This window comes from Cimex lectularius, unplaced genomic scaffold, assembly GCF_000648675.2.
Source record: "Cimex lectularius strain Harlan isolate CLEC.00 unplaced genomic scaffold, Clec_2.1 scaffold51, whole genome shotgun sequence".
In the NCBI taxonomy this organism is placed as follows: domain Eukaryota; kingdom Metazoa; phylum Arthropoda; class Insecta; order Hemiptera; family Cimicidae; genus Cimex; species Cimex lectularius.
In genome coordinates, this window is record NW_019392674.1 from 699525 (window position 1) to 725138 (window position 25614).

The following is a 25614-nucleotide window of genomic DNA, read 5'->3' on the forward strand; positions in this document are numbered from 1 at the left end:
ACAACACCCACTCCCTCCCACCACACCTTCTCACACTTTTCTTTTCCTTTTTTCTTTTATATTTTTTCTCCTCCTCAACGTGTGTTATTATTTATTAATTTATTTGTGTGAGGCACCTCGCTGCGAGGACAAGCGGCCCCCGTCTGATTTATACAAACACCTTAATTCAGCCTCTTGATTCCCGTCTCTTATCTCAGGTAGGTTTATGTCCTCGTCACCTCGAGTGGATATGATGTGTTCATTCTAGTCGCCCTGTATTTACTTTCTTCCAGGTTGATTATCTTGAGTTTTGTATCTAAATTGAGTTTTTATTTAAAACTGAGGATATTTATTGGGTGATCGCACCGGGACCGTACCGTCCTGACAGTACGGCCTTTCCTGGAGTGCTCTGTCCTGTCGAAAGTTGGGCTTCAAAAATTCTATTGAGTCGTGTAGAAAGTATTCGAATCCTCCGGTCCGGTCACTGAGTACGGTTTATTTTATTATTATGTTTGGCTTGAAACAACACCTTGTAGTCGGTGGCCGAAGGCGTTTTCCGTTTCTCGCTCCAACAATGACAGTGATCAAGTCTAACGGACGGTGGATAATTGAGATGGTCTAGGGGTTACAAAAATAATCAGTAATAATAACAATCACATATTCATTTCGAATACACTTCACCGCTCGAGTGGCCAATAAACATACAATTTTTCACTCCCACTGAAATTTGGTTTGCATTACTTTAAATTTTCGTTGTAAATAATCAATAGAATCAATCATAAACATGCAAGTTCTATTGTGTCAGAAATGTTATGAAATCATTTACTACAATAAAATGATTTGATTATGTAAAACATGGTAAAAATGTTCAAAAATTTGTAGATAAATCGTTAAATTTTGTTCGTTGTTCTGTAATGTACTGTAAAATGAGGTTAAGGCACAATGACATTACTGGCACTCAAGGGGATAATAAATATACATTTTTCATTTCAAGGAATCGCATTACTCCGATCATTATTTGAGGGAAAATAAATTTTGGACTTAAAATAACATTATTTTGTTTTAAGTTAGTTGTTACAGTGATAAAGGCTAGCATGTTATCAAACGTAATGGATCGAAGTTACGATAGCACAAGTGGTAGAGCAGGGGCGTATTGAGCCGAAGGTCGTGGGTTCGAATCCCCTCGTGACACTTTTTTCATTTCAACCAAGAGCTTACATAAAAAGGTTAATTAATTAAAAGAAGTAATTTGGTCAATCAGTCCAATAAATACAATAGATTTAATAAGTAAAACGAAGCATATCTTGTAATAATTATTATAAATAATAATTTGTTTATTAATATTTAATTAATAATTTCATGCAACTAACACATGTAGTACATACAATATGTAACATGTAGAAAATAATTAATTTAAAAAATTGAAAAATAAGGAGGTCACTGCCACCACATAATCTATTGATTGTAAATTTAACTTATTTTTGGGTATTATTATGCTCGGATCAACTTGACAAAATTTAATTAGATTTTGCACATTTGCTTTTTATTGTTGAATTATGATTTTAAATAGAAGTACAAAGAGCTATTTCAAATATATATAATATTTTTCATAGTTCATTCAACACTATGAAAAATTAAGTCCATTACATTTATGGGTCTATTGTCCAAATTACTTCTTTCAATTAACTAATCTTTTTATGTAAGGTCTAGGTTGAGATAAAAAAGTTAATGTCATGAGCGGGATTCGAACTAGCGCTGAGAACCGAATCCTGATTATAACACATTTGAAAAATGACAAAAAGGAGGGAAAATTCGAATGGTTGTTGGTTGCGATGGAGAGCTGGAGTCGTAATGGATCCAAGGCACGATACCTGAAGTGGTTAGAGCAGCGTATTGAACCGAAGTTCGTGGGTTCGAATCCCGCCCGTGACGCAACTTGTTCATCTCAGATCAGACCTTACATAAAAAGATTAATTAATTGAAAGAAGTAATTTGGTCAATCAGACCTCTAAATATAATGGCTGGTAATGATAGGTAATGAAATTTTGTTAGTAAACTGCAAGAATTTGTACTTTTATTGAAGCTATCTGCTACGCTTGCCTGGTTTAGTTTATTTTCGTACAGTTTTTGACAAAGCGAGAGAAGGCTGTCAAAATTAAGTGTTTATAGGGTGATTTAATTCAAATCCCGCTCGTGACACTAACTTTTTAATTTCGACCAAAACCTTACATAAAAAAATTAATTAATTGAAGGAAGAGTAATTTGGTCAATCAGACCACTAAATATAATGGGATTAAATTTTTTTTGATCATTCATCAAGCGATGAAGCTTACTTTTTATCTTCACCAAAGAGTGATAAATTTCCAAATTATATCATTAAAATTGTGCACCACTATCTGCAAATGATATCTTTTCCTGCTGTATTTACCCACCAAATTAAAAGTTATGTGTAGAGATTAGTGACCGTTAATCGATAGTTATTCAGATATCGTGAGATGCGGTCGGGTGTGATGTAGGTTTCAGAAAAGCNTTGGGACGATAAAGAAAATGCTTTTCTGAAACCTACATCACACCCGACCGCATCTCACGATATCTGAATAACTATTAAAAGTTATGTTAAATTGTTTTTTGTATGTAGGCTTTAAATGATTCCATTTGGTCTCTAATGAGATCTAATGTGAAGTAAATCTAAAAAAGTCACGTGTTTGTTATTTTTATATGCGGCTAAAAACAAAACAAAAATTAGTACCTACTATTTAAAAAGGAAAATTCTTAGTTTTTCACGTTTAGTTAATCTATTCTTCCAAGTTGTTACTATTATTTTTACTATTTTTTTATCTCCACGTTTAGTAATGTTATGTTCCCCATTTACAAGTTTTCCCTTCAACCCTTCATTTTATTGTATTGTTCAATCATTGTATTGCTGGCATCCCTTAAACAGGATCTCACTCAAAAAGAAACACCTTTTTTGCCTGAAAAAATGGCAAACTTTGAAAATACATATTTTCTGCAATGCCTATCTTTTTTGATATTGGCTAAATAAAGTTACTGCAAAAAATGGTCTTATTCAGTTTTATTTAACGTAAAGTTTTAAAAAATTTTATAGGTGATCATTTAAATCATCAGGTGATCAAGATATACCTAATTATATATTACTGTAGATATTTACTCGCAAGAAAGCTTTAATTCTTACTGAGAAATTAATTCGTCTACTTGAATTTTTCTTTATGCAACCTTCAATTATTCTAATTTTATGGAAGATTTATCTTCAATAATTATTCAATCAGCACTAATTATTTGTTTGTCCGCTTGGTAATAGTACTGGCTTTTTAATACGAAATTTACACGTGTTTTTTATGTTACTTATCAATTCATCGGTAATTTACTTTAAGCACCATTTAATAATAGTTTTACAAGCTTTCTTATCAATTATGTGTAAACATTTTCTTATTACAAATTAGTTTACATCAATTTTTTTCTTAGCCTAAAAAGAATTATACATATCCTAATAAAGTTTGTGAAAAAATGGCCTTATTCATTTTTATTTAATAGTAAAAGAAATTTAAATTTTTCAGAGGCGATAATTTAAATTAAACAGCTTATCATTTCACATTAACTTTTTTTCATCTCAACTAAAAACCTTAATTAATTGTCATGTATTAATTGGTCAAGCGGACCACGAAAGTAGTGAATTAATATCACAGATACCTCTGTAGATATTTACTCGCAAGAAAGCTTTAGTTGTTACCATGAAATTAATTCATCTTCTTGAATTTGTCTTTGCGCTACATTCAATTGTGCTAATTTTATGCAAAATTTATATTCAATAATTATTCAATTAGCACTAATTACTTGTTTGTCAGATTTGTAATTGTATTAAATTTTTAACACAAAATTTACTCGTTTTTTAAATTTACTTATCAATTTATCGGTAATTTTCCATAAGTACCATTTAATAATAATTTTACAAGATTTCTTTTCAATTATGTGTAAAACTTTACTTATTACAAAGTACTTGCAAGTCAAATTTTTTGTAGCCTAATAAAGTTGGCGAAAAAATGGACTTTTTCAGTTTTATTTATAGTAAAAAAAATTTAAATTTTTCATAGGTGATAATTTAAAGTAGACAGCTTATCACTTCACAGATATTTCTGTTATATTTAGTCGAAAGAAAGCTTTAGTTGTTACCAAGAAATTAATTCTTCTCCTTGAATTTTTCTTTGCGCAACATTCAATTGTTCTAATTTTATAGAAGATTGAGCTTCAATAATTATTAAATTAGCACTAATTATTTGTTTGTCAGATTTGTAATTGTTGGGAATTTTTAACACAAAGCTTACACGTTTTTTTAAAATTTACTTATCAATTTATATGTAATTTTCCTTAAGCACTATTTGATAATAATTTTACAAGCTTTCTTTTCAATTGTAGGTACAATTGTACTTATTACCTAGTTGTTTGTCACAACATTTTGCACAATAAAAATCCTACTATAAGTTTAAATAAATTACGATTATAAAATTGATGTACATAAGTCATTAAAACGGTAAGTTTGATCAAGTTATACAGAAATCAAAATACAAATACCGTAGGAGGTTTTAAGGAATAATCAAGTCCTCTCCTACATTGTTGATGGACTTGTTTTGGAAAGGTGCCATATCATCCCATGGGGCAGTAAGGAAATTAATAACGGGCTTTAAAGTGTAATCATGTAGTTAGGTCAGGTGTTGGTAACTGTGGGATCCAAGGGAGTGATGCGGAGACCAGGTGGGATTTAAATAAGTGTTTAGTAAGTGGCTATGGCTCCACGGGGCGTCTTGAAGGAGTGTTAAAGACATAACATCTTGATACGGCTGGCACATTCCAGCTCAGCAGGGACCCGGCCTCCTACTTAAACACAAATAAATCCAAACAGACTTTGATAATCGACCAGTGCGCTATAGTATATTAATACTCGGTTAATCTCTCCCCTGATCTGTCGGATGAGTAAAATGGAAGGCGAGCCTGGGAAGAAGCCGGTTACACGGCCGGTGAAATATCTTTGTCGACTGTCATTTGTTACATTTCCATAGATTTCGAAGTTGTTTAAGGGGCATTTGGCGGCTTCCATTATTGATAGTTCTATGAAGAATAGGGGGGAGTAAAATATAATAAGACATGGGATGAACATATCTTTGGATAAAAATAAACTAACGAGTAGCAGCCCTGGAGCTGCAATGGATTGTAAATAAATTCACTAATTTCGTGGTCCGCTTGACCAATTAATATATTACAATTAATGAAGGTTTTTTGGTTGAGATAAAAAAGCCAATGGCGCGAGCGGGATTCGAACCCACGATCTTCGGCTAGATACGCCGCTGCTCTACCACTTGAGCTATCGTGACCTCGATCCACTCGGACACTAACTTCCCATCTCAACCCCAACTTTTGAATTTTCCCTCCTTGAAAATTCAAAAGTTGGGGTTGAGATGGGAAGTTAGTGTCCGAGTGGATCGAGGTTACGATAGCTCAAGTGGTAGAGCAGCGGCGTATCTAGCCGAAGATCGTGGTTTCGAATCCCGCTCGTGCCATTGACTTTTTTTATCTCAACCAAAAAACCTTAATAAATTGTAATATTGTAAATAAATTTCAAGACACTCTCTCTCCCTCTCTCTCTCTCTCTCTCTCTCACTCCCACTCTATTTCCCCCTCTCTTTTTCTCTCTTTCTCACTAATTTTCTCCCCCTCTCTCTATTTCTATTGCACTATTCTTTTATTCGTTAAATTACTCTCACTTTCTCATCCTGTGTTACTCCCTTCCTCTCCCTCGCTCTCTTTTCTCGTTAATTGTAAGAGAGGTCGTTCGCAAAGTAAATTTGCTAGATCTGTTAAATAAAACTATATCTATCTACTTCTCTCTCTCTCTCTCTCTCTCTCTCTCTCTCTCTCTATCTCTCTCTCTCTATCTATCTATCTATCTATCTATCTATCTATCTATCTATCTATCTCTCTCTCTCTCTCTCTCTCTATTTCTCTCTAGGAGCCGAAAAAATATTAAACCATTTTTTAAAATACGTTTTTTTGACTTTTTCATGCATGTATTTCAAGATTCTTATGGATTTACGGATTTGTATAAAATCAGAAACTAATAAGAAATATTATATTAAATGAGGTTAAATATAGAAAATTTTGCAGACACGAAAGAAGCTTTGCATATAGTTCACAGAAAAATTGTTTTTTAAAAACCAATTCGGATTCGTTTTATGTACACTGTAAAACCAATAGACACGAATTTTTATGTCAATACAAAGTAGACATTTTTTGGTTAGGTTCACCTAAATTTTTTTTATCTTCACTATGTCTTGAGTTCCACTTGAAAATGCATGACTTTTCAGGTTTCCAACCAAATTCACCTTATTACAATTGGCACAAAGCAGAGTACTTCTTTCTTAAGCTATGTAAACAATATTTAGATTTTATGCCATTATAGTGCGAAAAATAAGGAAAAAATCAATCAAAACTCCTGTAACGTTGGTCTTGAAAAAAAAGAAGCAAAATCTGTTCTTACTGCCAAGCTTTCAAACTACTTTAAGGTCATCATCAAGGCAAAACAATCTTATTAATACATTATAAATTGACATATTTGTTTTTTACAGGCGATAATGTATTTTTAGTATTTATTCTTATTTTCCGTTTCTTAAATTAGCTATCCAATTTACATAAATCATAGTTCAGTGATTGTACAGGTGCTCAATGAGGTCGAAAAGAGGGTAATGCCGACCGCAAATAGGAACAATTGGACATGCGGTAACTTTGGCAAGTAAACAAGAAGCTATGTTGGTCCCAGGACTGAACCTTGAGGAACATCAGCTGCTACCTTAAATTTTAATTCAATAGGAAAGAAAAGTGTGGATTAATTTGTAAACAAGCCCGTGATGCCAAACACAAACAAAGGTTTACTGATGTCTGGTAAAAAGGATCCAAAATGTTCTTTTAGGTTAAAGTTATAGGTAACATGACCAATGAGCCTATTCTGTTGAGTTTTTAAGTCGAGTGATAAGGACGGAAATCAAACTCAAGAAGCACTCTTTTTGAATTTTGGAGTATGAAGTCAACAATTTTCTCAAAAAATTAGATCAGTGAACGAAAATTAATTGACTTTTTGCTCAAAGGTTCTTTGGGTTTTTTGCCCAGTTTGAGTAAAATGAATGTGAGGTTTTCCCACTATTTTGAAAAATGTGGAAGCCACAAAACTTTAAAAGACGTAGTTTAATAATACAAATGTCTTAACTAGCAAATTTTTTAGCACCAAATTACTGACATTGTCATTCCATGGTCTTTTCTTTGTGGGGGGGGGGATCTATTTTTATCTATGGTCCGTACTTCTACTGGGGAGGTAATATACAATACTGTGTAGTAAGGAAAATGTGCTTATTTCACTTGTTTCATGGTTACAATATTCTAGAATATTATAAAACAAGAAAAACCCAAAATGTGTCAGATCGCAATAATCGATACAAATAAAAATCTCATTTCTATCATATTAGAAATCTATTTATCGTATTTTATATTTTCGCCCATTTTCTGAATTTCACTTTTTTCAGCAGGATTTAAAAGACCGGCTGGTAGGTCTACGATATACTCACCAGCCTCCTCGTAACCTCCTCCGTTGTTAACGTATTTTGTTATTTTCACCGGTGCGAAAACACCCTTCTGGGGGGACGTCTTCTTGTCTGCGACTTCCCTCGATGTTGAATCGTGTCGAGTGTCTTTTTTTAAATTCGCGTTCCCTTGAATTTTGTTGGCGTCCGCGGTCGAAGAGGCGTCTCCTTTACTGCATTGGCTGTCTCTTTTCGCCTGTTCGTGGATATCCTGAACGTCCGGATTGATGTAGTAAGAAAAAGGTTGATCCTCGCTTTCTTCGTCAAGGTAGATCGAATCGTCTCTCATGTCGATCGGTTTACGTTTTTCTTCCGCAGTTTTAACAGGCTTGGCCTCAACTGGCATCGGGCCGGTTTTGCTTTTCTTGCTCGCTCTGTTCGCGTTTTCGAAAATCGGTTGGGCCCGAAGTGGCTGGTTTTCTTCTCTGCGCCTGTAACCGTTGAAAGCCTTATTCTGCACAGGTTTACCATTTTCTAGAGACACTTTTTGCCCGTCCGGACCAGCTTTTTGCCTTCTTATTTTCTGATCCTTCTTTCTTTCCTCATGGATAATAAAATCGTCCATATTCTTACCTTCATTTTTCTCGACATACTTAGTGGCCATTCCGTCCCTTTGCATTTTCATGTCGCCAATATCGTCGTAATTAAAGCTATCTTGTTCGTTATCGTATTTTTCATCGAGCGCTTGTCTCAGCTCGTTTTTCACGGTTCGCACGAGCCTTTGTAACTCTTCTTCAGTCAAACCGAAGCGTTGTTTTAAATATTCGTAGTTCTTTCCGTCGAACTGCGCGTGGGCGGGTTTTCCACTGCCGAGACCAGACTGGGTCAAAAAAAGAAGAAAAAGCCCAAAGGAAAACATGGTTTACGCTGGCAAAACGAAATTGAGCTTACGATAAATATGACTCTTTAAGTTTATTGCCATAACCAACAATTAAATAACATATATTGTTTTCTTAAAGATTAACACTATTTAACACTTGGATGAAATAGAACACTTGTATATAATAAAACACATGATTATTTTTTTCTTATCAGAATGATAATTTTGAGTTTATTTTTATTAGGAGATTTAGTTTTCATACTAGTGTTTCATCTTTTATAAAACATTCCTTTCTTTTTTTCATAAACTTTTAATGCATTATTTTATGAAACTATTGTATTTTATAAATATAGTCACATCAATTTTTCATGCCTTTTAAAATGATTTTCGAATAACTTTAAGAAAAATAAAAGGAGGGAAAACTCGAAAGGTAGCTTGAGATGGGAAGTTGGTATCCGAGTGGATCGAAGTCACATATACACGCTCAAGTGGTAGAGAAGAGGCGTATTTAGCCGAAGGTCGTGGGTTCGAGTCCCGCTCATAACACTGACTTTTTGATTTCAACCAATAGCTTACACAAAGATTAATTAATTGATAGAAGTTATTTGGTCAATCGGACCACGAAATATAATGGATTTAAGAAAAATAATAAACCAAAAATCCTTTGGCACAATTGAAGTCTGTGTGGTATAAAGCTGAAGTTAATCAACCGATCGTGGATATTTTTCCAAATGTTATTCTACTAGAAAATTATTATATTTTGGGAAACAAATTTTACAAAATATACGATACAAGAAGATGTGTAAACGTTAATGATTGATTTTGAACAAATAAAGTAAAGAGTGTGGCTTTTAAGGGGGTCATATGAAATATTTCTCAATTTCATCAAATTTATAAATATTAAACTTTTGAATAATAATTCATCAGTTAGAATTTTTTTTATTAATATCTAATTAATAATTTTATTGCAACTAACACATGTAGTATATATAATATGTAACATGTAGAAAATAATTAATTTAAAATTAAAAAAAAAAAACTGAAAAATAAGGGGGTCACCACCATCACATAATCTAATGATGGTAAATTAGGCTTATTTTTGGGTACTATTATGCTCGGATCAACTTGACAAAATTTAATGAAATTTTGTATATTTGCTGTTTATTGTTTGATTATGATTTTAAATGGAAGTACAAATACACAAGTACACAAATTATTTCAATTATTTATAATATTTTTCATAGTTATTTCAACAATGAAAATTTAAATCTATTATATTTAGGGGTCTATTGAGCAAATTACTTCTTTCAATTGATTAATCTTTTTATGTAAGGTCTTGGTTGAGATGAAAAAGTTAGTGCGGGATTCGAACCAGCGCTGAGAATCGAATCGTGATTTAATGTTTCAACCAAAACCTTACAGACATTTGAAAAATGGAAAAATGTGGGAAAATTCGAAAGTTTATAGGTTGAGATGGGGAGTTGGTGTCTGAGTGGATCGAAGTCGTGCTAGTTCAATTGGTTTGAGAAGCGGCGTATTGAGCCGAAGATCGTGGGTTCGAATCCCGCTCCTGACACTAACTTTTTCATTTCAACTAAAACCTTACATAAAAAATAAATTAATTGTAAGAGGTAATTTGGTCAATAGACAACTAAAAATATTGTATTTAATTTTTCATAGTATTGAATGCGAAGCAAAGAATAACCTAAGCCACCAAGAAAACCTGCGAAAAATAACATCCGCATTGACTGTCGATGACATAAGAAAAGAAGTAAATAAAGGATTTAATCAATTGAAGTGAACAAAGGAACTAGGAAAAATACAATAAAACAGAAGGCTGCATTGCTTAGAGAATAAGAAATCCCCGCTTTTCTTTCCACCAATATTATGCATTGCAATTTTGGCAAATATGACCATTCCTCCATACTTGCATTTTCAACAAATTAGTAAGAGTATGTATGGTATTTGTATTTTATCCATCCAAATTGGGCTGGATTGTCTGGCTCAAATTAAAGTAAATCAGGAAGGAAAATTAAACCGGTTTGCTAATTTACTTTTTAGCTCCCCCCTCCCATTTAAAACAGTTTTAAAAAGTGCCACTTTTATAACTTTATGAGCGAGGTCTGATGAGGGTTGCGTTTTGTAGGGTGGGCGTTTATCTAGTCATCTGAATTATCCGACAAGGAAGGGATGAATATAAGGGATGAGGCCGGTATTGGCCCCATTCAATTAATAGAAGGGTGGTTCAACCCCCGAGAGTGTAGGCTAACCTCCCCCACTTAACTAAACTAACATCCGCCATCCTACCCCCCCAAATTCGATATGCAAACAATGAAATATTTATAACTAATTAAAGAGGCGGATCGATGCTTAAATAGCACATGGTTGTAGCGAAAAAGGTTAATGTTGGTGATGTATCACACTACTCGAATTGTGGTGGTCTTTTGTAGGTGGATTTTTACAGTTTTTCCATGTTTCTATTCTGTTTTGTTAAATATTTTACTTAACACTATTAGTATTAGTTTGACTCATGGAAAATTATATTTAGTACGTGGTGTTTAGTGACCGTTAGTTAATGATTATTTGGAGATAGTGAGATGCGGTCTGTGGTGACGCAGGTTCTAGAAATCTTTATCGTGCCAACGTTTCGATCTTTATTGAGATCATCTCCAGGGCCTGGAATTTATAAACATTGCTTAAATTTTACAAATACATGTAGGAAGTGAAAACAATGAATTTATACAATGCTGTAAATTTTAGATTCAATCTAAGTATACTCACTCAAAATGTTTGTTTTCTGTGCCATTCTTGTGTATCGTGTGCCAGTGAGATGTTGCTGTTTTATGTTTATACACATTGGATTTTGAAGGGGTGGGGAAGGAATTCGGGATAGAAAAACATTTTTATATGAGAAGTCGGCTTTCTTAGAGGTGAAAGGAATCGACAATGGGAAAAATGGGTAATGGATCGGCCTTTCAGGTTATGTAGACGGGGATAATTAGGGAAAGAAAAGCCAAATTGTTGAAAAATTAGACTATGTAGAAATGTTTGATGTGTGGAATGTGATCATTGTTTTCTATGTTACATTATATGTATTGTGTCTGTGATGATCATATATGTATGTTGTAGATATTGAATTTGATTAATGAAATTAGCATAGCATGTGTCTGTTCTGTAATTGATGGTGTGTTTATCCTGTTGATATAAACAATTTCTAAAAAGTTACGTTTATGTTTGTCTTGTTCTGTGTGTAATATTTTTGGATTCTTAGAGTGGAAATTGTATTGGTGTTCAAAATAGTGGGTAGCTAGTGCTGTAGGATTTTGTTTGGGTTTTTTTGCAATCATAGATATGTTGTTTTAATCTCTTATCCGGATATTTGAATGTAAGACCGATGTAAGTTGCCGAACAATTTAAACATTTGATTTTGTAAATTAAGCCAGATTTATTTGTTACTGGTGTGGGATTAATTTTGGGAAAAAGTGTGTTAATTGTTTTATAGATTTTGAGCTATTTTAAAGTTATCAGTGTTTAATTTATGTGATAGGCTGTGAATGAATGGCATGGAAATGCATGTTTTTTTTTTGTTTTTTTTTTCAACTACGAGGTTATATGAACTCTCGGGGTGCCGATGTTAAAAAAAAAACATTTGTCGGATGTCGGGTTCGAATGGAGGGCCGCTGGATTCGAACCCCAGACCTTTACCTTACAGTGATGAGCGCTGTCATCGCCTAAACCGTTTCGGCCACCGACGCCCCCGTATGTAAAATTTAAACAATATTTATAAATTACAATTAATTAAGGTTTTTAGTTGAGATGAAAAAAAGTTAATGGCACGAGCGGGATTCGAACCCACGATCTTCGGCTAGATACGCCGCTGCTCTACCACTTGAGCTATCGTGACCTCGATCAACACTAATTTCCCATCTCAACCCTACCTTTTGAATTTTCCCTCCTTTTTTTCCATTTTTCAAATGTCGTGTAATCTATCGATTCTCGGCGACAAATAAAGTGGCCTCGGAGAGCTTTAGTGAAGATATATTTCATTTTCACTTATTAAATTCACTAACTTATTATTTTCACTAATTCTTCAAATGAAGTATATCTTCACTAAAGCTCTCCGTGGCCATTTCATTTGAGTGAATTTAATAAGTAAATGTAAAAAGTAAACGCTAGGTCGACTCGGCAAAACTTTGGTTGTTGGCTGGATGCAAAAATTCAGTAAAAAACATAATTAAAAATTTTATTTTTTTTGTTTTGTAAGGTGGGTTCGAATCCCACTCGTGACACTAGCTTTTTCACCTTATGTGTTTTCCCTCCTTTTTGCCATTTTTCAAATGTCGCGTAATCGGATTGGATTCTCGAAGACAAATGAATCCAATCCGATTACACGACGAAGGAGGGAAAATTCGAAAGGTGGGGTTGAGATAGAAAGTTGATGTCCGAATGGATCGAGGTCGCGATAGCTCAAGTGGTAGAGCAGCGGCGTATCTAGCCGAAGATCGTGGGTTCGAATCCCTCTCGTGCCATTAAGTTTTTTTCATCTCAACTAAAAACCTTAATTAATTGTAATGTATTAATTGGTCAAGCGGACCACGAAATTAGTGAATTTAATATTTATAAATCCCAGTCCCTGAAGATGATCTCAATAATGTTCGAAACGTTGGCAGGATAAAGAAAATGTTGTTCTAAAACCTACGTCACACCAGACCGCATCTCACGATCTCCAAATAATCAATTCTAATTAAGGCTAATCCATATTGAGAAGATAAGATAATTGTTCTTTAACCCAGCTACGAGCTTATGAGCCCACTGGTATTTTTCTTAGGCAATATTTTCATTGTACAATAGTTTCATTGTACATTGTTTATTGTATTTTTTTGTACTAAATTTTACCTACAGTGAATATATTTACTAGCCTGAAGGGAGTCTTTTATACAATACATTGGTGTTATGCCTGTCAAAAAAAACCAAAAAAAAAACCACGGTATATAGGCCTACATTTATGCTTTTTCCTTATAAATTATAAAGTTAAATATATCAGAATAGTAATAAATTGTGAATGGCGTTGTAAAGGCAGTTGTTTTGAAAAGAGACAGTTGGCCCGAACGTAATGTTCTAATTTAGTTAGTGGGCGTTTCGTGAATCGTTCCACTGGGATTTGAAACAACCAATTGTCTCATTGCGAGATGCTGTTGTCCATTAGTTTGTCCATAAATCAGATTGAAAATTTAAGACAGATTAGGTAAATTTCAGTGGCGAACTTTGGAAGGTAAAACCCCAGAGGCGAATAAAGGCGAGATTGAGATCTACAAATAGGAGTATTATCGACTATCTGAGAATCATAGGGCCATCTCTCGACGGGGCGACTAAGTGGAAGCACTATTGTTCGCCCCATGGAGTTTCCCATTGTCACTCCTCCCCTTGTATTTATTTAGATCCAGTGGGCAATGGGGCGAACCCTCTTCTTTTCACACGCAACTTGACCCCTGTCGCCCCTTAGTCCTAGGTCCACGTCCGCGTGCATATTTGACTTTTACGCTTTATTGATTCCCTTTGTCATCCTTGTCCGTGGTCGATCTTCCAGAATCCACATTGCCATTGTGTTATGTACAACTTTCTTTAGTCTCTTTCCCTTGTGTGTATGAAATTGATTTAGAAGGAAGGTCTTTTTTGTCCTCAATGATCAGAAAGAAGATATAACTGGCTTGCCACACACGTTTGTTGTGGAACTAAACATCCAGATGCAACCATGTAAATTATTGTTCTAATATCTTCCAAAGACAAGAACTTACTATAATATTATTATTATATTTATTACTGTAGATTACATTCCTCTAAAAAAACTGTATTACTCATTTGTTAACTGCCACGCTTTAACATCATCATCTGGGCACAATCATAATTTTTTTTTATTTCGATCCACTCGGACACTAACTTCCCATCCCAACCCCACCTTTCGAATTTTCCATTGTGAAAAATGGCTAAAAGGATGGGAAATTCGAAAGGTGGGGTTGAGATGGGAAGTTAGTGTCCGAGTGGACCGAAATCACGATAGCTCAAATGGTAGAGCAGCGGCGTATCTAGCCGAAGGTCGTGGGTTCGAATCCCCCTCGTGCACTGACTTTTTTATATCAACCAATATCTTATTTAAAGATTAATTAATTGAAAATAATTTATTTGTTCAATCGGACCAAGAATCCTAATGCATCTTAAATATATCTATAAATTTGTATAATTAAGCTTTTCAAAGACGATTTCCAATTTCTTTGAAGATCGACAAATTTTCAACATTGCCAAGGGCTGTAGCAATTCTTGTACTGTTAGATTGTACAAATTGTTACAAATGTTACGGTCCTTGGCAATGTTGGGAAAGTCGGTCTTCAAGGAAATTTAAAATCTCCTACAAAAACTTAAATAGTCAATCCGTAGACATATTTAACGTTGTATTGCACTGATGATGACCTTAAAATAGGTCGAAAGACTGCCAGTAACAACCAAATTTGCTTCCTTCTTCAAGATCATGTTTTATCTTTTCTATTTAAGAAATTTTAAGGAATGTTCCATTTTTTAAATTTCTTTTAACAAAACAGCAATTAACAATAACAAAACATCTTAACATGAGTAAATTATGCAATTATAAAAAAAAAGTTGAAACTTTCCTAGCTATTTTTTTTTTTTTTTTTTGCTGGGGCTTCCGACATCTAGGTCATTTCAGCCACCACTAAGTCTATATTCTATACACGTTCATACAAATAAATACATTTATACACTTAAAACTAAACTAGATTGGGGTCGATGGGGTACTTTTATAAATATTCCGCCATCGACCCCGAACATACACTCACCCGCTTTCATCGTTCGAGGGGCGATGATGACGTTATATTCACCCTCACCCCTCGCCATTCACGCTAATAAATACATGCACACAGACAAAACATATAGACACATAACACATAAGACATACTATATACAATAAAAAAAAAACAATTTCCCCTAAAAAGCGGAACAGGGGACTCTGAAACTCGCTACCGTGCTCGAGGACTCTTCTTAAACCCGGCGGCATGCCTACACGCTCTCTGTATGGAGCCAAGGCATGACACGCCTCTATTATGTGTCTATTGTTACTTTTTAAAGTAATGAAAGGATATTAATAATGGTAATAAAAAATTATATTTTAAATAACGTTGTACAATTAACGTTGTGTTAGGTATGACAGTTTTAAAAGGTTAACGTGCCACAGTTATTAAAGAAGGCCGAAAACGAAAATGTATTTTCTCGGGTCTACCCTGTGTAATTTGACCATATAATAAACAATTACTAAAATTTTCTGAATTCAATTTGTTCCGTACACGATAGTTCAATTTATTTCGAAAAGAGATAATCATAGTAATTATGTAATAATGGTGCGCTAAGAGCAGGTGCCAGGTTGAATTCTCCTGTTTTATTTGAAGCCCTACGATCAACAGAATGTTAAAAAGAGGTATATGTTTAAAAATCAATACTTTAATAGGGCAATTGTCTTTCATTAAAAATATATGTATCAAAAGAAATAAATTAGTTATTTCTATTTTTCTCAATAAGCAAATTAGACTAAAATTAGCAAATATAATCTAGTAAATGTTTTTATATTACCAACAGTAACGTACAACTACCTGTTGGGTATCGCTCACGAGCGCCAAACAACGTTACACATTTTCATATTTTTTCACATTATATTTGATTAACAACCCATCAGCTAAGTCGGGATTCGAATACGACTCGGACCAATGTCCCACAGTGGTCACCTGAACTGATGATGTCCACAAAAAGATGAAAGTGGACTGGTGTCGCCAAAACCAAGATGGTCATTATTGATAAATCCGAGGATCGGACATTCTGGTATGAATATCTAGGAGTTTATATGTAGTGTACAGGGTGTCTTATTTAGCTGGCCCGGCTGAATTTCTCTTGAACCAACTCTTGAAGGACGCTATCAAAGAACAAAAAAATACATGTTTAACATTTTTTTAGTCTCGTTTCAAATTTTTACCTTTTTTGGAGAAAAATTGTACGGGGTACCTCAGGCCTAGTTCCACTTCAAAATTTCAAATACGACCCTACACATCCTAACAGATCATTTTAATGGATGTTTTACGTTGAAAACAATGGTGCAATCGGATTCCGAATTAGACAAAAAATGACATAGTTATGGTAAAAAGAAACCGGCAGGGTAATTTCGACGAGGTACTGAATATTTTACTGTATTCAATTAATTGGTCAAGAGGACCACGAAAAATAGTGAATTTAATTGATTCAAATGAAGTACACTTCACTAAAGCTCTCCGTGGCCATCTTATTTGTCGCCGAAAATCCAATCCGATTACACGACATTTGAAAAATGGCAAAAAGGAGGGAAAATTCAAAAGGTGGGGTTGAGATGGGAAGTTAGTGCCCGAGGGGATCGAAGTCACGATAGCTCAAGTGGTAGAGTAGCGGCGTATCAAGCCGAAGGTCGTGGGTTCGAATCCCGCTAGTGACACTGACTTTTTATCTCAACTTAAAAACCTTAATTAATTGAAAGTTATTAATTGGTCAAGCGGACCACGAAAAATAGTGAATTTTACTGTATGTTCACAAACATCCAAATTCCTCTGTCTCAAATGTTGGAAGGGTTTTAGGTTTAAAAAAAATTAATGATATACTCCGGACTTACAATTTTAAGCCGTATCGTTCTCATCTTGTCCAGGTACTTCGGGACTCTGTCAATGACAGACGTCTAACGTTCCTTGCACAAGTGACGATTGGGAAGCTGAAGAAATCGCTCTTCATACATGCTATGGACTGATGAATCCAAGTTCACCTCTATCTAATGGCATACAAAACCGTTGGAATTTTCAAACGTGAGCAGGGGAAAATCCGAGAATTTCGACTCTTGTCATCATCGGGTGGTTCACAGTATCAACGTTTGGAGTAGACTTCTCGGAAATAAATTTATAGGGGCCAAATTTCTACGATAATAATTTAAATGGTGCTCAGTTCCTCAATTTTTTGAGGTAAGTTTTACCACCCCTATTAGATGATGTTCCCCTGCAAATAATGATTCTCCAGCTTGATGGGTGCTCCGCATTTCTTTGAAGATGAATCGTCACTTCCGTGATAGGCACGATCTATCGGCCTCCTCGGTCACTCGTTTTAACTCCAATTGTCCATTTTCTTTTGGGCTATTTATAAAACAGTGCCTACACCAATCCTCAGGTGAAGAACAGCGGCAAAAGATAGAAAATGCTTGCCAATCCATCTCCCCTGACTCTATCGCTCTAAGCACCGGTTCAAAATAGCAAATCTTTGAATTTTTACGCAAGGCAGGCAGTACGAACATGAAATTTGAATAATAAATAGCTAACAAATTTTTGTCCAAACGTTTTGCCATAACCTTTTCATTTTTTGATTAACCTAAAATACGATTACACCATTGTTATCGGCGTAAAAAATTCTTTAATCCTTTTTAAAATGATAGTTCCTACTCACAGTAAGTTGTTTTGCAACGATCCGGATTTCGAGCTTTTTAGCTCATCATCAGGTTGAATGACTTCTACAACCACGTCTCTCGACATGAATTGCCAAAGTGAAACCGCTGGTACCTCCGCCAACGCGACGTTCCAATTATCAGCTGATTTTTTTAATGACGCTCAATTCGAACGTGCGAAACGCGGAAATTATAACACATATAAATAGTCCTTCAACCTGATGATGAGGTAAAAGGCTCGAAATCCGGATCGTTGCAAACAACTTACTGTGATTAGGAACTATCTTTTTAAAAAGGATTGAACACCACACTCACTCCATCATTTATCATTTCTATTATAAAAATCCGTTAATGTGATGTATTAGGATATATGGGGTCGGATTTGAAATTTAGAAGTTGAACTGGGCCTTCCAAAAAATATGGAACAACTTTTTTTTATATATAGCATCATTGGTTCAAGAGAAATTCAGCCGGGCCATTAAAGGACACCATGTACGGTATATAAAAATTTGTATTAATTTTCCTGATCTGTTCCTTTATTGCTCGCTGAAGGTACTCAACTTCTTTCATCATATGTTTTTCATATCGAATTGAACAGCATTTTTTTCCGATTTTAATATAGAAATCAACGTATGATATTCGTTATATACATTTCCAGTAAGAATTTTTTCTGTTCGTCGTTGAAAGCAAACAGACCGTTGGTGCTGCCATCTCTTCCTCAGAGCTATCCATTTCGTGAATACTACTGCGATATACTGTATGGCTGTAACGTTGCGACATACAGATGTGCACCTCACCAATATGCTATAAGGCATCGCGTGACGATGCGTCACGTCGTGTTGCGTTGCGTTGGATAAGTGTATCCGAGTAAGGTATTGGTTGAGATAAAAAAGTCAGCGTCACAAGGGGATTCGAACCCACAACCATCGGCTAAATACGCCGCCGCTCTACCACTTGAGCTAACGTGACCTCGATCCGCTCGGACACTAACTTCTCATCTCAACCCCACCTTTCGAATTTTCCCTCCTTTTGCCATTGTTCACAATGGAAAATTCGAAAGGTGGGGTTGATATGGGCAGTTAGTGTCCGAGTAGATCGAGGTCACGATAGCTCAAGTGGTAGAGCAGCGGCGTATTTAGCCGAAGGTTGTGGGTTCGAATCCCCTCGTGACATTGACTTTTTTATCTCAACTAAAAACCTTAATGAATTGAAAGTTATACTTATTATTTTGATAGTAGAAGTTTATGATCTAGAAAAATATATGTATCTGCCCTGTACAGAAATATCATGGCAACCAGATCAATTCAGCAAATCAGAATGCTCCCTTATTAATTTGGATAAAGATTGTCTTCGGTTTAATATTTTATAGATATTTGCGTAATTTAGCTGTGCAAAATAAATTCGCGTAAATTGCAATACTGCATTCATCTATCTGGAGAAGTTGTTGCAACTAAGAACTCTTGAACCTTCTTTACTTTTGTCTAGGTGAATGAATTATAACACTACTATGGCAAATCTTCCCACGATGGATTACGCAACCAATATGCGCTAAATGAGGGAAAGGCTATTCGAAAATGGACAAAGAAAATTAAACGACTCGCTCGTAAGAAAGAACGAAAAAATCGAACATCAAATTACCCTGGTAATGAGATACTCAGGGCCGTGAGACTCATTATATAAATAACCATTAAATCTGAGCCAGTTCAAATAATACACCTTGTTAGAGCGAGACATGACGAGATGGTAATTGCAAAACAAATAGCCTTCGCATTCTATTGGGCCTCTCCGCTCCATTGCCGTGGGAGAAGGGTGAGTAATGGGGTTGGAGAATTAAGGGCAATTTATACCATTTGTTTGTTATTAGTAATTATGACCCGGAGACCATGTTTGAAATGGGCTACACGTTATTACTCCGGGGTCTAAATTAAATCTGGATATGCTTGGATTTAATTTAATTTAATATTTCTGGCCACGAATAAGCAGTACTGGTTTAAGAGCTATCATATAATTATCAACATCGCAAAAAATTTTGGAAATATTTACGATCAAATTGCTCTCAATCGAGGTTCCTTTGTTGCTTAATGGGGTATAATAATAATTTAAATTTTTTAGACATGTAATATAACGTCATTTTGTTTCAGATTGATACAGATCCTAGTCAATCAGGTGTAGCGACGTCAGGGGTATAAGGAGGGTACGTCAATGATCTGGTTAGCTGTTAAGTGTAATACATCTATTCAGTAGATTTAAGCGGGGAACACACTTACCCGATGCTACCCGACGCAAATCCAAGTCCGATTTTCCATAAGATTGTATTACCCCCTGCACATCTGCCCAATGCCATAACACTACCCTACTCTAAGCTCTGCGAACACCACTGTCCAGATTTTCGTCGCGTAGCATCGAGTACAGTCGAAGACAAAAGAACCGGTTACTCGTATTTTTATTTTAAACTATATGAATTGTTGTCGTTATATTAATTACAGCAATTATTTTAATATAAACACAAATTAAGCGAGATCAAAAATTCATAATTTTTTATTTAAAAAAATTAATTTTAATGATTTGGCAGAAAATTGATCAAAAAACCAGAAATCATTTAGAATGAATTTAACTAACAATGTATTACATGGATTTGGTCGTGAAATTTAACTAAAATTTATTACACGATTTTGCATACAAAATTTAACTAACAATTTATTACATGGATTTGTTCATAAAATTTAACTAACAATTTATTACAAGGTTGTGCTCATAAAATTTAACTAATAATTTATTACATGGTTTTGTTCATAAAATTTAACTAACAATTTATTACATGGTTTTGCTCATAAAATGACACCATTTTCGTCGAGTAGCGTCAGAACCGGACACTCATATTTTCGTAGTTTATTTGGAACTATGTATATATAATTTTGTCGTTATATTAATTGTAACATACTTATTTTAATGTAAACCAAATTAAACGAGATGAAATATACATTAGTTTTTATGTTAAAAAAATAGTTTCAATTATTTGGCAGAAAAATCATCAAACCAACGGAATACCATTTATTGATAGAATAAATTTAACTAACAATTAATTACATGGATTTGGTCATAATTTAACCAAAATTTATTACACGATTTTGCTCATAAAATTTAACTAACAATTTATTTCATGGTTTTGTTTATAAAATGTAACTAACAATTTATTACATGGTTTTCTCATAAAATTACATCATTCTAGTTTGGTAGCGTCAAACCGGACACTCATATTTTTGTAGTTTATTTCAAACTAGTATTTGTCATTTTATCGTTACATTAATTACAACATTCATATTTTAATGCAAACCAAATTAAACAAGATCAAAAACTCATGAGCTGTTATAAAAATTATTTAATTATGATGATTAAGCAGAAAATATATCAAAGAGAGGAATAACTTTTAACAATAATAAATTTAAGAATAATAATTTAAAAATAATAAATTTAATGAACAATTTATTACATGGTTGTGCTCATAAAATTAACTAACAATTTATTACATGGTTTTGTTTATTAACTTTAACTAAAATTTATTACACGATTTTGCTCATAAAATTTAACTAACAATTTATTACATGGTTTTGTTCATAAAATTTAACCAACAATTTATTGCATGGGTTTGCTTATAAAATTATACTATTTTCGTCGAGTAGCATCAGAACCGGGCACTCATATTTTTTGTATTTTATTTCAAACTAAGTATATGTAATTTTGTCGTTATATTAATTATAACATACTTCTTTCAATTTAAACCAAATTAACCGAGATCAAAAATTCATTAGTTTTTATTAAAAAAAAATAAATAAATAACTTTAATGATTTGTTGGAAAATTAATCAAAACACCGGAATACCATTTATTGATATAATGAATTTATCTACAACATTCGTATTTTAAAGCAAACCAAATTAAACGAGATCAAAAATTCATAAGTTTTTATAAAAATTATTTAATTATGATGATTAAGCAGAAAATTTATCGAAACACCGGAATAACATGATTTAAAACAATTAAAATTAATTAACAATATATTACATGGTTGTGCTCATAAAATTTAAATAACAATTATTACAAGGTTTTTCTCAAAATAGTGCATTAAGAACAAAAGAGGCGTTGCGATTGTGAAAGTGATTTTTGTGATCCTCGCCATGTGACGGTTCGTGGCGTGCGCTTGATGTCGCATAGATGTGCACATCCTACCAAAAGAAGACAAGGCGTCGGGTTGCGTCGGGTAGCGTCGAGTAGTGTTGCAACAGGTAAGTGTGTTCCCCGCTTTAAATTGAGCATTAAATACAAACTATAAAAAAATGTACAGAAATCGACTATGGTCAGATAGGTAGAGCGACGTCAGGGGTGTGTTTGGCAATGTTGGCGTTGCAGTTCTTTTAATTTAAGTCCTCTTTGATAGGGAACGATTCTTCCAGGAAAACAAAACATATTCAGATAAAGTTAGCAAAATGTAAAGTAATTCCTGTTTTACGGGAGGGCTTAACGTCCAACTACCCTTAAGCCGGGAATACATCCGATGCTACGTCATGCGACGCTATCCGACGCCTTGCCACGTTTTGGCAGGGTGTGCACATCTATCCGACGTCAAGCGCGCGTCAATTACAGTCCACAGCGTGTGTCAAAAATCAGTATCACAGTCGCAACGCCTCTTTTGTTCTTAATGCATTATTTTGAGCAAAACCATGAAATAAATTGTTAGTTAAATTTAATCGTTTTAAATAAAGTTATTCCGGGGTTTTGATAAACTTTCTGCCTAACCATCATAATTAAATAATTTTTATAAAAACTAATGAATTTTTGATCTCGATTAATTTGGTTTATATTAACATGCGTATGTTGCAATTAATATAACAACAATATACACGTAGTTTGAATAAAAATATGAGTGTCCGGTTCTTTTGTCTTCGACTTTACTCGATGCAACCCGACGAAAATATGGACAGTGGGGATCGCAGAGCGTCGGGTAGGTTAGCCTGGCATAGCATCGGGTAGATGTGCACGGGGGTAATGCAACCTTATGGAAAATCGGAGTTTGGATTTGCGTCGGGTAGCATCGGGTAGATGTGCACGGGGGTAATGCAACCTTATGGAAAATCGGAGTTTGGATTTGCGTCGGGTATGTTCCCGGCTTTACGCGTCGTAGGCGAGGGCTAAACCCACTTTACAATTCTTCTTTCAAACTTTTTAACCATTTAACAACAAAAAAGCCGATGGGCTGTACCGGGATTCGAACCCTGGACCGACAATGGAGATAACACGATATTACCATCAAAACTACGCAATAAATTTAATCTATCACAGAATGATTTTCTGGTGTTTTGGTTTTATTTTATACGGCTATAAAATAATGCAGATTGCTATTGTATATTTCATATCTTCAACTTCTTTAAGTTAAATATTGAACAATGAAGTTTCAATTTAAGTACAGCTGATAACTCCTTGCGTTCCCTATTATTTTAACCTCATTAAACGGTCTGGAGTATAAATAATTAACATTGTAATCCAGTTTAGTTCTATGAAAAAGCTCGTTTATTACTTTTATTTTATTAGTTTATTTAAATTTTCTTTTCCGGTTGTCTCTAAACTTATGTTCTTCCACTGTCATATTTTACTGGTTACATACTTTTTCATAAATTACACCAAAAAATTTGTTGTACAGTTTGTTTATGTATGACCGTTAGAAACTTAGTCAGGAAATTTTAGTATTCTTAAGACATACACATGAAGAGAAAAAAGTAACCATCCTTAGTATTTTCAATGTTCTTTAGGCAATCTTCCATTGATTATCTTACAAAAACAATTGGTCCGTTTTAAAAGATTACAGGTAAATAAATTACAGATAAAATCTCTCGCATGTGTTTACAATTAGATTTTGTAATAGTCAATCTTTTCTTTGTGGGTTTTTTTGAAAGCTTCCTTCTAATGGTGGTGTTGTTTTTGTTTATGTTGTATCATTTTTAAGTTTCATATTTGTCTGAGTTCTGGTTTTACGTGTTACAGGTTCGTCTAGAATTGTTGGAAGTTGGAAGAAGTAAACCGTATGTGGCAGGGTGCTTAACATTCCCAGAACAACCGTCCGAAGGGTCTTCCATCGCTAGCAAGATACTGCAGGTTACTCAAGAAGGTCGCTTCACCTGAAACTTTGTAAATATTAAATGGTTATAATTGTTTATACAGTATGTTTTGGCCAGACAAAATAAGCCTTGAAACTGAACCTTTGACTCTTCTCCTAAACCTCTCCCTTCGTTCTGTCACCCAGTGCGAATCTACTGTGAATAAAAAAACCTCTTCTCTGCTCACCTCTCTCCTCTTTATTAAAAAACCTCTCCCATGAGCACTTCTTCACTTTTCCTTTAATATTTTCCAAATTTCCCATCCTGTTTTTTCACTTCCTGAACCATAGGCCGTTCGACGGCGTTGCAACCCCAACCTCACTACGACCCTTCAGTGAGTGATTCCTTTTTCTTTTTTTTGTACAGACCACGCTAAATCGTTTTTTCTTTATATCCGTTTTATTTTACTTTATTTTTGTATCCAGCTAAAACACAGCATAACACAATTCCCTGATATAATAAAAACTTAGCAATTATTATATTTATCTTCTGCTCATATTGAATGTGAAAGCAATGCTATTATAATTATTACTCTTTGCGTAATTATGTTTACATATTTGAAGAGTAAATGTAATTTTCAGAAGTAGAAGGTTCGTTAGAATGGTAATAACTATAGATTAAATGCGGTTTAATGATAATATTTATGAAGCAATGAGTTGTAAATTAAAAATTTCTCCTTTCCATGAATATCGCAAATACAGTTTGGATAACAACAATCAATATTTGATTAACATTTAATCATAACCTTTATGAAATGTTGCCGTTAATTTAAAATTTGATATCGGCAATTCTCTTTTGATCAGAAGGGGCGGTCATTTTCCAGGAGTAGATAATTAGGTCACAATGTAATGATTGGAATATTTTATAAAGTTAAGTAAGTTAAGTATGTTTTCCGAGGAAATGAATTGTCTTTATGATAATATATTCAGACAATATTTGTCATAGACGACGAAAACCTTTGTCGTGTAAAGTGCGCCTCCTATTGAAAGTTCCCAGGAGTCCGTCGGATTCATCATATTAATGTAATAACGGCTACCGGGGCGTCGGTGGCCGAAACGGTACTTGTTGACACGGCGCTCATCACTGTAAGGTAAAGGTCCCGGGTTCGAATCCAGCGGCCCAGCATTCGAACCCGACATACATACAAACGGTTTTTTTTTTAAACACCGGCACCCCGAGGGTTGATTTAACCTCTCGTTTAAACCCTCGTTTAAAAGAAAAGAAAAAAAAGGCATGCTATAGTTTATATTGTTTATATGTATATTATAATTTTTATTTGTAGCGTCGAAGAATGCAGTTGTTAAAAAAGAAATTTTTTTAAAAATCCATTATTCTTAAAACTGATTTTTTTTCTCTAAAATCTTTGTTATTCATCATTTACACGAGATCCCTTGCTACTACGAATTATTGGGATTGCACTATATAGCACAAAAAATGGTTGTGTTAAGGTCAGCGAGGTAATGAATTTAAGGATCGCCTCGAATCCTGGTCCGCATCTTCTCGCTGATTTCGTTTGTCC

General features: G+C 34.3%; 1 long non-coding RNA gene across 1 annotated transcript; it reads left to right on the forward strand.

Annotated features, from left to right (window-relative positions):
• The first annotated feature begins 115 nt into the window (after positions 1–115).
• Positions 116–24076, forward strand: LOC106662389. Its single transcript, XR_001339890.2, has 3 exons — positions 116–197; positions 20089–20141; positions 23983–24076. It is a non-coding gene; the product is annotated as an uncharacterized LOC106662389 (long non-coding RNA).
• The last annotated feature ends 1538 nt before the right edge of the window (positions 24077–25614 follow it).